Consider the following 13,989-nt stretch of genomic DNA (forward strand, 5'->3'; position numbering starts at 1 on the left):
TTTTCCCGTAAATGGGTGGATATTAGAGATTATTTACGACTGGCTAAATCGATAGCCGGACCCTTCACAGCAGAAGCCAAATTTCAACCTAGCTCTTGGAGGAAATTTTGAACTAGCGTTTTTGTAATTCGCAATGCAGGCGCATGTAATGGAGGAAAGGCTAGTGTGGCCAGAGAGTAGCCCTCACCATCACGTTCTTTCACTTCTTATTTACGCCATTTTACAACCCGGATTTCTCCTTTATTCAGTAACGATGAAAACATAGATATGGGAATTTCATATAGCAATCGCTTCGCATTGAAAGACGGATGCCAACAGACATCAAAAACACAATGTCTCAAGTCCATTGTGATTTATCACTGAATGACATTCAGGCGCTTAGCATTCAATGGTGGATGAATCAGTGTTGAGTTCCCCACTAAAATCGAAACATCTGATGGACAGAAACACAAATAATCAAATAATGAACGTTTATTTACCTTATGTATTTGGCGAAAAGGACACTGAAACACATCATTAAGCCCCTAGAATGGGCATGTCTTGGGCGATACTATACAGTCATTTACGGAAACATGATGTTTCTAACGCATCAACGTGTTCATTAAAGTGCCTGGAGGTTTGGTTTGACAGTAGGGGTTATGGTAGCAGGCCGGGTATTCCAAAATGTAGTTAAGTGGTAAAATATGTTTAATTTAACCTGTGAGAAGTTGTAAAACCTGCTAATATATATATGGGGGCCGGGGGGTTGGTGTCGCCCGGTGTGGTAATGTTTTTAGGGAGTTGGACTGTAGATCACAGGGTTGCAGGTTTAATCACCAATCCATTTCACTCCATCCATGGCTGTAAGTGCTCTTGACGCAAAAAGGCACACATATGCAGTATGCTCCTATAACCAATACCCATGGAACTACTCTGGTAAATTCGCTTTGGACTAAAAGTGTCAGGCTAGTGTACTGTAATGTAATGTCCATGTTCTTTTTTTTTTGTGCAATAGCCTGTATCTAGTTAGCCTAAGGAATTGGCCTGTCAATAGCAGTTAGAAAACAAGCGAACTCTATTCTCTGATTTACCACTAACATCCAGGTTTAAGCTTTAACCTAGTTTTGTGACTGACACACCCGTTGGAATACCCCCCCAAAGATTGTTTCCATAAACCCTTAAACCCAGCAGTTCCCACAACACTGCGACTCAGGGTCAGGGTTCACTGTTTCATATGCTCTGGATGACCACAAGGGGATAGTGGTGATGGCTTCCAATCCATTAACATGATGCACAAATGTTTGCACAACATTATATTAATAACGGGGGAAAAAAAGGGAGCAAAGGGGAAAACCCTCAATATTACTTTTATGTTTAATGTTAATCATAACAGAGTTTTTTCTCAATTGTTTACATCACATTTTCAGTAAGCAGGTCTCAATATTTCAGAACTCCGCACACACAAATCAAAGTTCACATATGCATGCACACACGCACGCACGCACACCGCAAAACCCCTCACTTCTCCTGCAAAATTAATGTTACATTCAAAATTGTGTCTGGTTTTTTTTCTTTCTCAAAATGTTTACATGTCAAATAAAATAAAGACATGAATAGATAATTATAAACGGAAGAAAAGCATACATGGACTCATCTGCGTGGCGGTAGGACTGTTGCTACAATATGTGAAGCTAAGGGCTGGAATATGCTTGCTGCTGTATGCATGCGTGCACGAACAATGCGTCAATTTTTATCACGTGGTATATCTCAATTGAATGCAAGGTGAAGGTACGCAAATGCGTGTGCACAGTGCAATATTGACAAAGTTATTTCCATGTTGAGGTCGTGGCAGAATCAAACAATGGTGGAAAATATGAATGACAGCCTTCATTGGCTATCTGCACCCTAAGATCAATGAGCCTTAACCGGAAACATTTTTTTTTAATGCTTTTTTTTGGAGACCAGAATCAATGTTGAATCAATCTGTTCTGTGGCCTGGTTATACTTCTCTCCTGGTCTGTTGTTTAATAAAATAAGACACCTGCATAAGATAATCAACATGGCCAGCAAGATTGCTTGCACAGCCACTAAATAGCATGGCCGTGACTGTTGAAGCAAGGGTGGGTAAAGAAGGCAAATAACCATATGAGGATCTCTCACCCCCCTAACGGCAAGCATATGAGTTGTTGCCCTCAGGTAGGAGGTTTAGGATGCTTCATTTAAGACAACACAGAGCCATGCCAATCATTTATACCTACTAGTTTATCCATGCTAAATAAGACAACTGTAACTTAGACTGAATAGCACATTGCACTTTGGTACTGGAATACTGCACTTTACTGTGTTTCATGTTGGGTTTTTTGTCAACCTGTCTTTTGTCCTATAGAGGGAGGGGAGGGGGGGGGTTGGTGGTTTTGTCTATTGTGTTCTTGTTTATTGTAATGTCGTTGTAATTGTATCAGAAGCACTAAAAATGGCACAGAACAATTTTCCGAAAGGGACAAATAATTATCTATCTATCTATCAATGGAGTCCTGTGGTGCTATACCCCTCTAAGTGCCCTTATCTCAAGACAATTTTTAGAGCCATTTGCTTAACCCCTCAGCGCAGCATTGCGGCTCTCTGTAATGTCATCGCAATGTTGATATGATGTAGTTAAGCATTTTCAGCAAGGCATTTTAAGTGTCTATGGCTTCATACACATAGCAGAATAGTACGTTGTGGGAAACAAAATCTCCCTGTAAAAAATCATAGGGACATATTATGTACTTTTTTTAGATAAACGTTTGATCTAATACCCCTGTTGAACTCTCAAAAACCACATTAAAGTCTGAGCTCTCTTGAGGAGACGGGTGAAATGGACCATTTTAGCCATCTAGCTCCATTGTGCCCTATTCATTTTGCACTCCTTCGATTACCCACAGTGGAATTCTGCTGGAACTGCAGCCAAAGCGCCGGTACAATGGGGCTTAAGGGAGAAGATAAAATAGCTCTTTAAGACATTATTATCCTCAAAATGATGCATGGTCCCTTCTGTTGTCCAGTAGCTGTATCTCGGCTACTCTTCTATAGGCAACTGTTAGCTAGTCATCTCCTGCTCTGTCTGCCTACCTGGTTGCTGCTGATGGACGCATGCCAAGATAGAAAAAATGTCGGGTGCACGACCTCGCGCCACACCAAGAATTTTGAGCTTGCGACGGGCAGCGCAACGCCATTTTGTGTCACGTGACGGCACACGCTATTAACGCACGTGAACTATGAACGGGCTAACGCCATGTCTGAATCCGGCTTAAAAGGGCTGTGATGCCACATTTTGTAAGAATGGTTCTCAAGCCCACAGACAGCGGAAGCGGTTGAGAAAGAGGCCTATTCTTTAGTCATCTGACTTATTCAGGTAATTAACTTGAAAACATTACATGGTGTGCCTTTAATCATGGTCAGCTTTAAATTCTCTTTAGTGGAACCTCATTGCTAACATACGACAAAAAGTGAACAAAACTATTCCGGTCTAAAGCCAAATAAAAAAAATCACTTGCATCAGGTTGGCAGACTTTAAAACTAGATTTGACTTATCATTTACATATCCCAATAGCACAAACTCCCCCCTGGGGTACATACAAAATAACAAGAACAATTTACTGCACCCAATAGAGCTACAAAAACTACGCTATATCCTCCTTTTCGGTGTGGCCACCAGATCTCATCCTCATCACAAGCAATGCTTCCCAGTATTTAATAATAATATAATCATTATAATATGTAAATGTATGAAAATATATGACTTAGGGAAAACTTTCTTCAAGAAAATTGTTGAAAATTGTGTTTTTGAAATTTCAGTGCAAATCAGAAATTTGTGCAATTAATTGAACAGAATGTTTTCAGAGAGTTGGCCTGTTGTGTTGGCTGTGTCTCAAGTTGTGCAAAGATTTGTGTGTAAACCATTGAGAAAAAAACTGTAATACATCGTTGTTTTATACATAGGAAAAAATAAAGTTTTATTACTTTCTTGTAATCACAAAATTAATACCTTTGGCAATATACTGCATCTTGTCATTTCATAGTCATTAAGGTTGCGGCAGCTAACCACCTCAAACTGTTTGTCCCAGAGATTTGAGCAGAGGCAGCCCGAGGTTGGGGGAGGGAAGACGCCTCCCACTCCCGCTGGGAGAGAGCGTCACTGCTGCTCTGATCAGAGTCTGTGGAAGAGATAGAGTCTGTGTATGTGTGTGTGTGTGTGTGTGTGTGTGTGTGTGTGTGTGTGTGTGTGTGTGTGTGTGTGTGTGTATGTGTCAGAAACAAGACTCCTGTGATTCTGTGTCTTGTTGAATTGACAGCTTCTGTTCAGTGTGTTTCCCGTTGGTGAGAGCTGCGTACCTGCATTCAAAAAGGGAAAAAAACATTGTTAATGTCAACCTCTTAAAGGAGCAGCCCACCCTTTTTTGATTTCCACATATTACTAATGGCATGAATGTGTGTGTATAGGCCTAATTTTGTGATCGCCCGAGTTTATGTGTTAGTTTCTTTGTTTTTTCGCAGCTGCTTGTTCGTTCGTTCCCTATTTATCGGCCTGCCACAAGGTGCGCAAGGTGAGTTGAGCACTGAGCACCGGCGACTATGCCACACGGGTAAGCCTGCACCTTCGTGGCCTGCCACAGGATGCATGAGGAGAATTGAGAAATTCTCAACAATAGGGAATAGGGAGAAGGGTCTGTCTCCTTTGCCGACAGTGCCAACACCAACCGCTAACAACTACAGCCCATATGAGGAACATATTGGCATACATGGCTTGCTATCAACAAGCAGCCTCGGTTACACGCTCGCAGTCACCGTCGCAGATCGTTTAAGTTCATAATGCAGTCAAATTCATAGCCAAACTATCAGCACCACCACACAATTTCATTTCATAAAGAACGAACGGTGGAGAGATCCATAACAGCGATTTTTGATAAGGAATAGTATAGGGAGCAGGGGACCAACCAGTGGCCCACATGAACAGGTTCTCATAGGTTACATGGCTCGCACACACACACGCACACACACACACACACACACACACACGCACACACACACACACACACACACACACACACACACACACACACACACACTACTCTTGTTTAGTAAGCACAAGGCATGGGTCATTAGAAAGCAGCATTGTGATGTGGCTGAGGATGGTATTTGGGGACCTCTTTAGTGCGGTCATTGCTAGTGGAGCTAGCCTTTATTTTGTATCCTTGCATGTAACTTGTGACATTCAATAGTCGGGGAGACGTGAGAAAGAAAAATGAGCAAACTCAGAAAGCCATGAATGTTCTGGGATTTAAAAACTTTGTGTGCTAAAGTTCACCAATGAAGCATGATCCTAAATCGATGCCACATTGTGGCGGCCTTCCTATCCAACAGTTGTTTGTGATGGTGCAGAACTCTGCAAACAAAGCCATTACAGCTCCACTGACAACCACACGGTGAGAAGGAAATGTAGCGGTGTGTGTGTGTGTCTGTGTCTGATCCTGTGTCTGTGTGAGGGTGTGCATGCATGCATGTGTGTGTGTGCGCTGGATGCCTGAGGGTGTGGGGGTGGGGACTACCTATGTTCCCACAGTCCTATCTGTTAGCCTACCGCCAAATCTAGTGCTGGTAGAGGGATTTCCCATTCTGTCGATACGAACTTCTGTTATGAAACAAAAGAATGACAAGCTGTGCCCCAACACCCTAACCTATCGGTAACTACTTGTTTTGAGATAAATGTTGGCAATTAGAAAAAAATCGTGTGTCTACAAGACAGTGGGAACATAGAGCTGTGGGAATATAGGGCTAACACCCCATTCTGTGCGTATAGTACTTCTGAAGAGGACCTAAGCAACGGCCAATGTAAACATCACCCACTATGACGGAAATAGTATCAGTTCAGTCCCTCGTGATCTGTGATCCCGTTTTATACCTTTCATTTGGGAAAAGACCATGGTGCCTTCACCTGTATATTTTAATGGAAAATTCAAACTGCAGACTGAGGTAAAGATTTGTGGCAAGTATTGCAACTATGCTGCTCATTGAAACTGTGCTGCCTATTGCCAAATATGATCTTTTCATGAATATTTACAAAGTAATACACTGATATTTACTAGTACGGCCAAAGTACAGTCATTTTTGCAGCTAAAAATGTATATTTCTGCAAAATCAAAATGGCGGACCATGGAGAAGATCCCCTTTTTCATGTATGAAAGGTGCAATTTTCCCAGTCATAATGAATAGGCCCCTACTTAGAATTTGATGGTGGTGGTAAGTATTCATGAAAAAGATAACATTAGTGAATGGGTAACGTGAATTCTGGAAATAAACGACTAAAAATCTTACACAGTGCACCTTTTAAAACTAATTTCTGTTACCTTGAAAACTGAGACAGAGTCAGAGCCTCCACAAAAAAAGAACCTTCTTCCATCTTGACTAAGCAAGGTGGTGGTGGCTAGAGTGGTTACTGTTTGGAAACGGCAATGTTGCAGGTTCGAGCCTGCCTACCTGACCCCAATCAAGTATTGAACAAGTTACTGAACCCCAAATATCCCTTGGTCAGCAGGTTGTCATCTGTTGTATGTGATGTGTATGAATGAGTGAATGTGAGGTGTAGAACAGCTCTATTATGCAGTCCAGGAGTTCCCTTAGCGATGTAGTCTTGCAAATGTAGTAAAATTGGACCATCCAACTTGATTTAGCGCTCAGTCCATAAGTCAGCCTCTATGATGGCATGGATGCAGTAGTGCATTGGTTAAAGGGTAACTTCTGTTCAAAAAGTAACACACCAAGTTAAAGTGAGTTTGTCTAATTTTAAACACATCAGACCTTTCCTACCCATGGGTGCAATGATTTGTATTGACTTTGATAGCTACCAGTTGTTTCTACACTCTTAAAAAAGATTGGTTAAAATAAACAAAAAATTAGTAGTTTTTAACCGATCTGTTCGATTAATATGTGTCCGAGAAAAATATTAGTCAAAATAACCGATTAGACTTTAGTTAAAATTTCAACCAATCTAGATCGGTTAAAAAACTAACCAATTCTAAATCGGTTGTTTTGACCAATAGATTGGTTATGTTTAACCAATCTTTATAAGTCAAAAATGTACCAATCCCCCAATGGTTGTTTTGACCAATTTGTTCGATTAATATGTGTCCGACACAGATATTGGTTAAAATTTTAACCGATTTGCTTAGTTAGATGGACACTGCAATTACTTCACTCCAAATCAACAGTTTCAAAGCTATATCAATCATAACCAATAACCAAGATTTGAGTTTGTTTTCACAAAGTTTATTAACAATTTAATTTCAAAAGGCTTTAAAGCACTGATCTGAAAGGATGGGGATACAGTAACTTACAGCAATCTGTTCCTTCCCAACACTGATGATAGTAAAGTTGTGTGGACACAACAAAAAGACAGGCTGGTATTAAGGGATATTTAAAAAAAAAAGAAAAATCAAAAGCAGAGGTAACATTTTATGCTTGGTGAGCCGTTTTCAACGAAAATTCAAATTACAAATGCATGCATATTCTGTGACTATTACTTACTTACAAAACGTTAAGGTTGTGCTTGACAACCGGAGAAAACCTCATTGTCAACATGATCTTACTTTAAGTTATATTCAAAGAACAGTACATTTTTGCAAAACAAGGAGGCAAGTATCACTTAGAATGGCATACAATGCTGTTTCTCCAGTACCAGGTAAATTACCTGAATTTGCATAGGATGTAGTCTGCATGTCAGTGGAATCAGAAGTAATTAAAATACACATGGTGTGGAGTGGTGGTGTCTGCGTAGATGTTTAAAAAAAAATGTCCTGTGACTACAGAGCAACTTGAAGTGAGAAATGTTCCAGTACCTTGGCCCACTTGTTGGTTGAGATGGTTATATCGTACACATATTCAAAAGAGGCAAAAACTGAGTTAAACTGTGGTGGATATGCCAAGTTACACACCCAGTAGAGCATGAAAAGCTTGTCACTGCGCAAGTCAGGCAATCATCAACAGGAATGGTTACGTTGTCATCCATGGCAGTGATGACACTCTCGCCTCCTAGTAGTGGGGTCCTTGAAACCTTCTCAGTGTCAGTGCCGAGGGATGCAAAGTTGGTTCCAGTCTAAAAGAATTTTTAAGATTTGAGAGAGAGAAAGAGAGAGAGAGAGATACATCAATGGTGCTTAGCCCCATAACGCACGCCATACTAGGGCTGGGCGGTTTTGGAAAAAATGAGCATCACGGTTTTCTTGATGAAAATTGACATCACGGTTTTCTGCACGTTCTTTTGATAAGCGGCGATTTCCCCCCAATCTTAATCTTTCGGACGAAAAAAAATGAAATTAAATTTAAAAATGAGATACAATCATGAATTTAAATTAATCTCCATTTTTATTTGATCACTTTTTCATTTCAAAATGTTTATATTTTATAGTTTATATTTTCCTACCCAAGACTTTAAGTTCCCTTTCAAGTAAAAAGGGTTAATAAATTATTATAAGCAGCTGTTTTTGGCTTTTTTTCCCCAAGACAGCCCAAAACTGCATATTTGTTCTACACCTGGCAACACTACTTGCTTAGTTCTCGTTGTACACCTGGCAACATTGATCACTACGACCGCATGTTGCCTTGCGCAGCGCATGACTAGCGAGTAAACACAGTGGGACAGAAACGGAACAGACTGAAGAGACACGAAAACAAACGGATTTACTTGACATTGTGTGAATATTTTCTTTGAATTAAAGGCCAAATATAACGTAGAATGTATTTTGTCAGGTAGTTTGTGTCATAGGGCGATGTATTTCGCTCCTATTTTGCTCCCAAATAATTTCAAACAGCAATGTAGCAATGCATCTTGTCTGCCCATTGCATTTTGCAAGCTAAGCTAAATTAGCCTCAATGGCAAAACTCATACGCAGCCTTAACAGCAGTCCTGCACACGCAGTTGGGATGGTAATGAAATACAGTTAAGGATCTGAGAACTGTTGTAGCCTATTAGAATAGCCTTTTATTTAACTTTGTGAGATCAAATGTAAGCTAAGTTGATTTAAATGTTCATCATGATTCATCCATGCCATGTGGGTTCTTCATTAGGCTATGCTTCACTCTCACCAGCTTCTTTAGCGCGATTAACCAATTATTTGTATTGCTTCAATCAACATCTTAAATTGTGTTGACATTTCCTAGTAGAAAAACAACAGTGGACTTGGAGTTGAAATGAAGTGTGACATGAAGTATGAAGTTCACGCACATAGCCTAGTATGAACAACAACAACAAAACCGTCTCTCATCAAAAAGAGAACCTTGTGTAGGTGAAACCGAGATCACGGTTTTTTAACCGTAAACCGCCCAGCTCTACGCCATACCATCTGAAACATGCTGTAATAGTCATTGAAAGGTTAATTGCCAGTACTACTCTACTATGACATAACATAGGGCCTTTAGTAATGCACTTGCCATTCTGGTAACCACAAAATGTATAACGCCCTGTTTTAACAGGTTATATAGAAAGCTTTACTCTACTGAGTGAACGGTATAAATCATGCAGTATCAGGAAGCTTAATTAACACCAAGTATAGCCAAAATCAACAATGCACACAACTATATCGTGACTTGTTCTTTCTAAATAAAGGTTAAAAAAATGTCTGGCAGACGTACCAAACTTGGCATCTCCAGAAAGCGTGGAAATTTCTCAAAGATGTCACGCATGGAGGGGGAGTCCTCAGCGATCCTGAAAAATACAACAAATTGAGAAAATGTAACCCAAATACTCCAATCAATGAAACGGTGGGCTCAGTGTCATAGGCCTAACAGCAGAAGGCACCAAGGGTGCGTTTATAAACTGTCGCTCTGAGCACACAACAATTGGTAATGTCATGTATGAGCAGTGGTGGACAACGTAAAAGTAAAAGTTAAAAAAACAAAACAAAAAAAAAACAGTTTCTTTCCAACACAGGTAACTTATCTGAGTAAAAAGTAGACCAATGTACTTGTCTTACGATGAGCTGATTCTGCACAGGTTGGATTGAGTTTGTGGTGGGTTCTTGTTAGGTTTTTATGTTTTGTCAGAATAACACAGTCTATCTCAATAGGTAGGTATACTGGAGCAAACGGTGTAACAGCTATGTAATATGATGTGCTACTGTTGTAATTACACCACAAAAGTACTTTTACTTTGTCCACCACTGTGTACGAGTGTGTTATTCAGACTGTTAGATAGTAGACATTTGAAACACACATTTGGTGCAGATTTATTAAAATTTGCTTACCGGTACATTTAGAAACTGTTTTTTTTTCCCCCAGTATTTTTAGACATGGTGCTACAAAGGTGATCAATGTACTGTAACCAGGCAGCTGCCATCCTTAACCCTGTAGTGCAGCGTTATGGCTCTATGTAATGTCATAGCAATGTTGTTATGATGTATTTAAGCATTTTCAGCAAGTGAATAGGGTCGCTGTCGACCTATCCTCTCAAAATAACACACAAGATGAACAGGATGCATCTCTGATTAACAGTGTGTGGTTCAAACTGTTAAGACATTTGAAACACACATACATGTGGTGTACATTTGTGAATGGTTGCTAACCTTTAGAAATTCTGTCAATGTTCAGAAGCATTTGCAGACATGGTCCAGGGGGCTCAAGTACGACCAGAGAGCAACCATCCAGTAATAAGGATATCTTCTCAGCTGCACACAACATTAACACACAACACACAACATTAATTTGCATCTCATATTGACAGCATGAAATACAGAGCAAGTTAGAACTTTGACTATTTAAAAATACATGGATAGGTTTTGTGTGAATTCATGAACTTTAAACTCACCTCTTGCAACAGTGTTTATCTCTCTGAGGTACACCACACCAGAGGAATCACTCCGTGTAATCAGCCAGCTTCCATGCAGGATCCTTCAGCAATATTCTGTCATCTGCAAAGCAAGACAGCACAAAACATGAACATGATTATGTATCAATATGCCTAATTATTACACAAAAATAAAGTTTGAAAAATGATAACACCACCATGACACAATAGGCTGAATAGGCCTACAATATGAAAACATCTATAAGATGCATTTCTTTAATTGCTTTCATTGATCATTTTCCCACACGGATTAGGACACCAGATGGCTCAAAGAATTCAGTGTGCTAAGCTAGAGGGCAAAAAGAACAGATTTATATATCTTTTCTGGATATTTTTAACATCATCACTGAAATGAAATCTGATAGCATAGCCCACTTGTTAAGACCTTTAAAAATCACTAGGCCTACTAGTAGATCCAAAAAAGGATGGGCAAAGAAATCTAAATATTTATTGCAGTAACCATACAAATTAAGCATCTTTGATCAAGCCAAAAATTAAGCACCCTACACATCTGGGTGTTTCTCTGGCTTCATTATTTCAAGGAGAAAATCTGTCAAATAGGTAATGCCCATTTATTGAAAAGAACACGATACTGAATGGCTGACAGTGGTTGGTTTCTCCCCTGAACAAGAGAGAACAGCCCAGAGCTCAGTAACAGAGAATGGGACAAAACGGGCACACTGTGTGCAACAATAACAAGTTCAGAATCAGTTTACTTACTCACTTCTTTAAAACAACGAACAGGGAAAGGCACATGTGTTAAAACATACTTCAGAGCAAGTGTATAGTCAAAATGAGTTCGTTTCTAACAATAAAAATCAGGCATAAATTGTGGCTACTTCAAGCTTCTGAGTCAGCTAAAAGATAAGCTGATGTTGCTAACGAACTTCTAGCTAGCTCTTCTCTCTGGTATTTGTGTTTTACTTTGGCTCAAGTACATTAACTGGATATCTTCAGAGCATAATTATACTCAAAGGGAGTTCGTTTCTAACAAAAAAAAAAAAGACTTTAGCTAGCTAATGTTGCTAGCGGACAAGAGATTCATTATTCAGTTTGGCTAGCTCTAATGTTGCTAGCGGACATTTAGCTAGCTCTTAACTTTGGCGCCAACAGGCTTACAACCCTAACTTGGCATGTTGTAACTTCAGAAGAACAAAATTATATTCAAAATGTGTTCAGTTTCTAACAAGAACCAATATTTTCAGTTATGAATACATCGGGCTATTTCAAACATCCCTCAACAAAGGCAACATGATTTACCGTTAGAATAGCTAATTGTTGCTAGCGAACCACCTCGTCATGCAGCGCTAGCTCTTTCAGGTGAAGAGGCCGGCGCAAACAATCTCTGGAAGCACTCCCTTCGGCCCTCCTCCAGAAACCACTGATAGCTATGTTGCTAGCGGACATTTAGCAAGGTCTTGACTCGGACATTTAGCAAGGTCTTGACTCTGACATGGGTGTTTTGGCACCACTGGACAAGTTTTATAGCTCTTTTGGAGCAATCTATATTGTAAATTTGGAGAGTTTGTTTCTAACAAAAACAAAATACTTTCCAACAAAGTTGTGAAAAGCAACCTAGGGCTAAGTTAGCATACCGGTAGTTATAAGTGGGCTGTTAGCGGAGGTATGGTCTGAAGACTAATTCATTGCAAATTACATCCTGAACAAGAAACCTATTTCGCTATTCACTGTATATTTGGATTGTATTGATATAATGTATTAACGGAAACATTGAAAATAAACGAACTCTGACTATTCTCACAAAGTGTTTGAATCCGAACCCAAACCACAAACTCACTCTTCAATAACTGGATTAGACGTAGCGATCAAATTGTCCAGCACACCTTATAGGTGTCTGTGTGTGTACGATACCTAAACAATACCCTGAGTTACGCTAGCATACTTGGACGCCATAGCGTTTCACGCACGTGCGACCGTTGTACAGAACCCCAACGAACTATGCGCTCACGCCGTTGCAGCCTCGCTCAGACACCACTGACCGTGCAAGTTAACACAATAATCTTAGTTAAACATTTGCTTAAACCAATGATATTAGTCTATTTTTCAATACCAAATCTGTTATTGAAGTTAACCAATATATTTGTGTTAAATCAAACCAATTTAGTTCTTATACCAATGATATTAGTTGTTAGATTAACCAAATTTGTTTGTTTTTAATGAGTTACAATGTTCACAGTTATTTGACCAATTTTGCCTCAACCAAACGAGTTTTAGTCATTTTTCTTTAAACGCAATCTTCTTTAAGGGTGTAGTGTAGCATGTCTGTCTCATTTTTTGAGTATGGTTTTGATTGGACTAGCTCCTCCACCATTACGAGAGTTCATAAAGAAAAAAACTTCACGAGTGGGTACACAAGGAGCCCAGGCCAAAAGGGGACTGTGAATTTAAAATTGTGTAAGAACTAAATTCCAGCCAAATGGCGGTTGTCCAGTAGAGGAGCAAATGTGCTCTAACTGTCAGACATGAGTGTCCAACTTTAACACCTTCAAAGTGGACTCCTTAAACAGTGGCTGAAAACAAATCAGACATGCAACATTAATCATTAGAATTGAACATTGTTTGTACTTTTACGCATTTACTTTTATTTTTATTTTATTTTTTTACTTTTCTTTTTACTTGTAACCTTATGTTTGTGTTGTGTGTAAATGTCCGTATGTCATCCCTTTTTGGCTAGTTTGTTTTCTTGTCTTGTTAGTCTATTTGTTTTAGTATGAGTAGGTACCTAGGACAAACAGATGAATTTTAGCATCTATGCTAATTTCTGGCATGTTTATATTGAAGCTCTCAAGCTGATGTATTGATTTATATGCATTGTCCTATCGGGCAAATGTATAAAAAAGTGAATGAATGCATGAATGAATGAATGAATGAATTTCCTCATGCAGTTGTAATGCTCACACTACCCGGACTTGTCAGTACTGAGAATTTTTTTTTCCAGCCTTTTCCGAGATCCTGGTCTCATTATAATGGGGGCAGAGTTTGTATAAATCTTAAAAAATATCTTGATTCATTTCCCTTTAAACATTCCAAATGTTATGGACAACATTGGCAGTTAGCAAACAGCCGAATGTGGGAACACTTGTGGGATAACTATTTGGAGTTAGCCTGAAATC

The 13,989-nt window shown here is 39.4% G+C and overlaps 1 long non-coding RNA gene across 2 annotated transcripts; it reads right to left on the bottom strand.

Annotated features, from left to right (window-relative positions):
• Positions 1–8,039: 8,039 nt before the first annotated feature.
• On the bottom strand, positions 8,040–11,006 carry LOC134442046 (uncharacterized). 2 transcript variants are annotated; one of them, XR_010033277.1, is made up of 4 exons: positions 10,817–11,006; positions 10,575–10,676; positions 9,646–9,718; positions 8,040–8,110 (listed from the first exon to the last, which is right to left on the bottom strand). It is a non-coding gene; the product is annotated as an uncharacterized LOC134442046 (long non-coding RNA). The 2 variants fall into 2 exon arrangements; XR_010033276.1 differs by lacking the exon at positions 8,040–8,110 and having other exon boundaries at positions 8,848–9,718.
• Positions 11,007–13,989: the final 2,983 nt, after the last annotated feature.

This window comes from Engraulis encrasicolus, unplaced genomic scaffold (assembly GCF_034702125.1).
Source record: "Engraulis encrasicolus isolate BLACKSEA-1 unplaced genomic scaffold, IST_EnEncr_1.0 scaffold_1104_np1212, whole genome shotgun sequence".
In the NCBI taxonomy this organism is placed as follows: domain Eukaryota; kingdom Metazoa; phylum Chordata; class Actinopteri; order Clupeiformes; family Engraulidae; genus Engraulis; species Engraulis encrasicolus.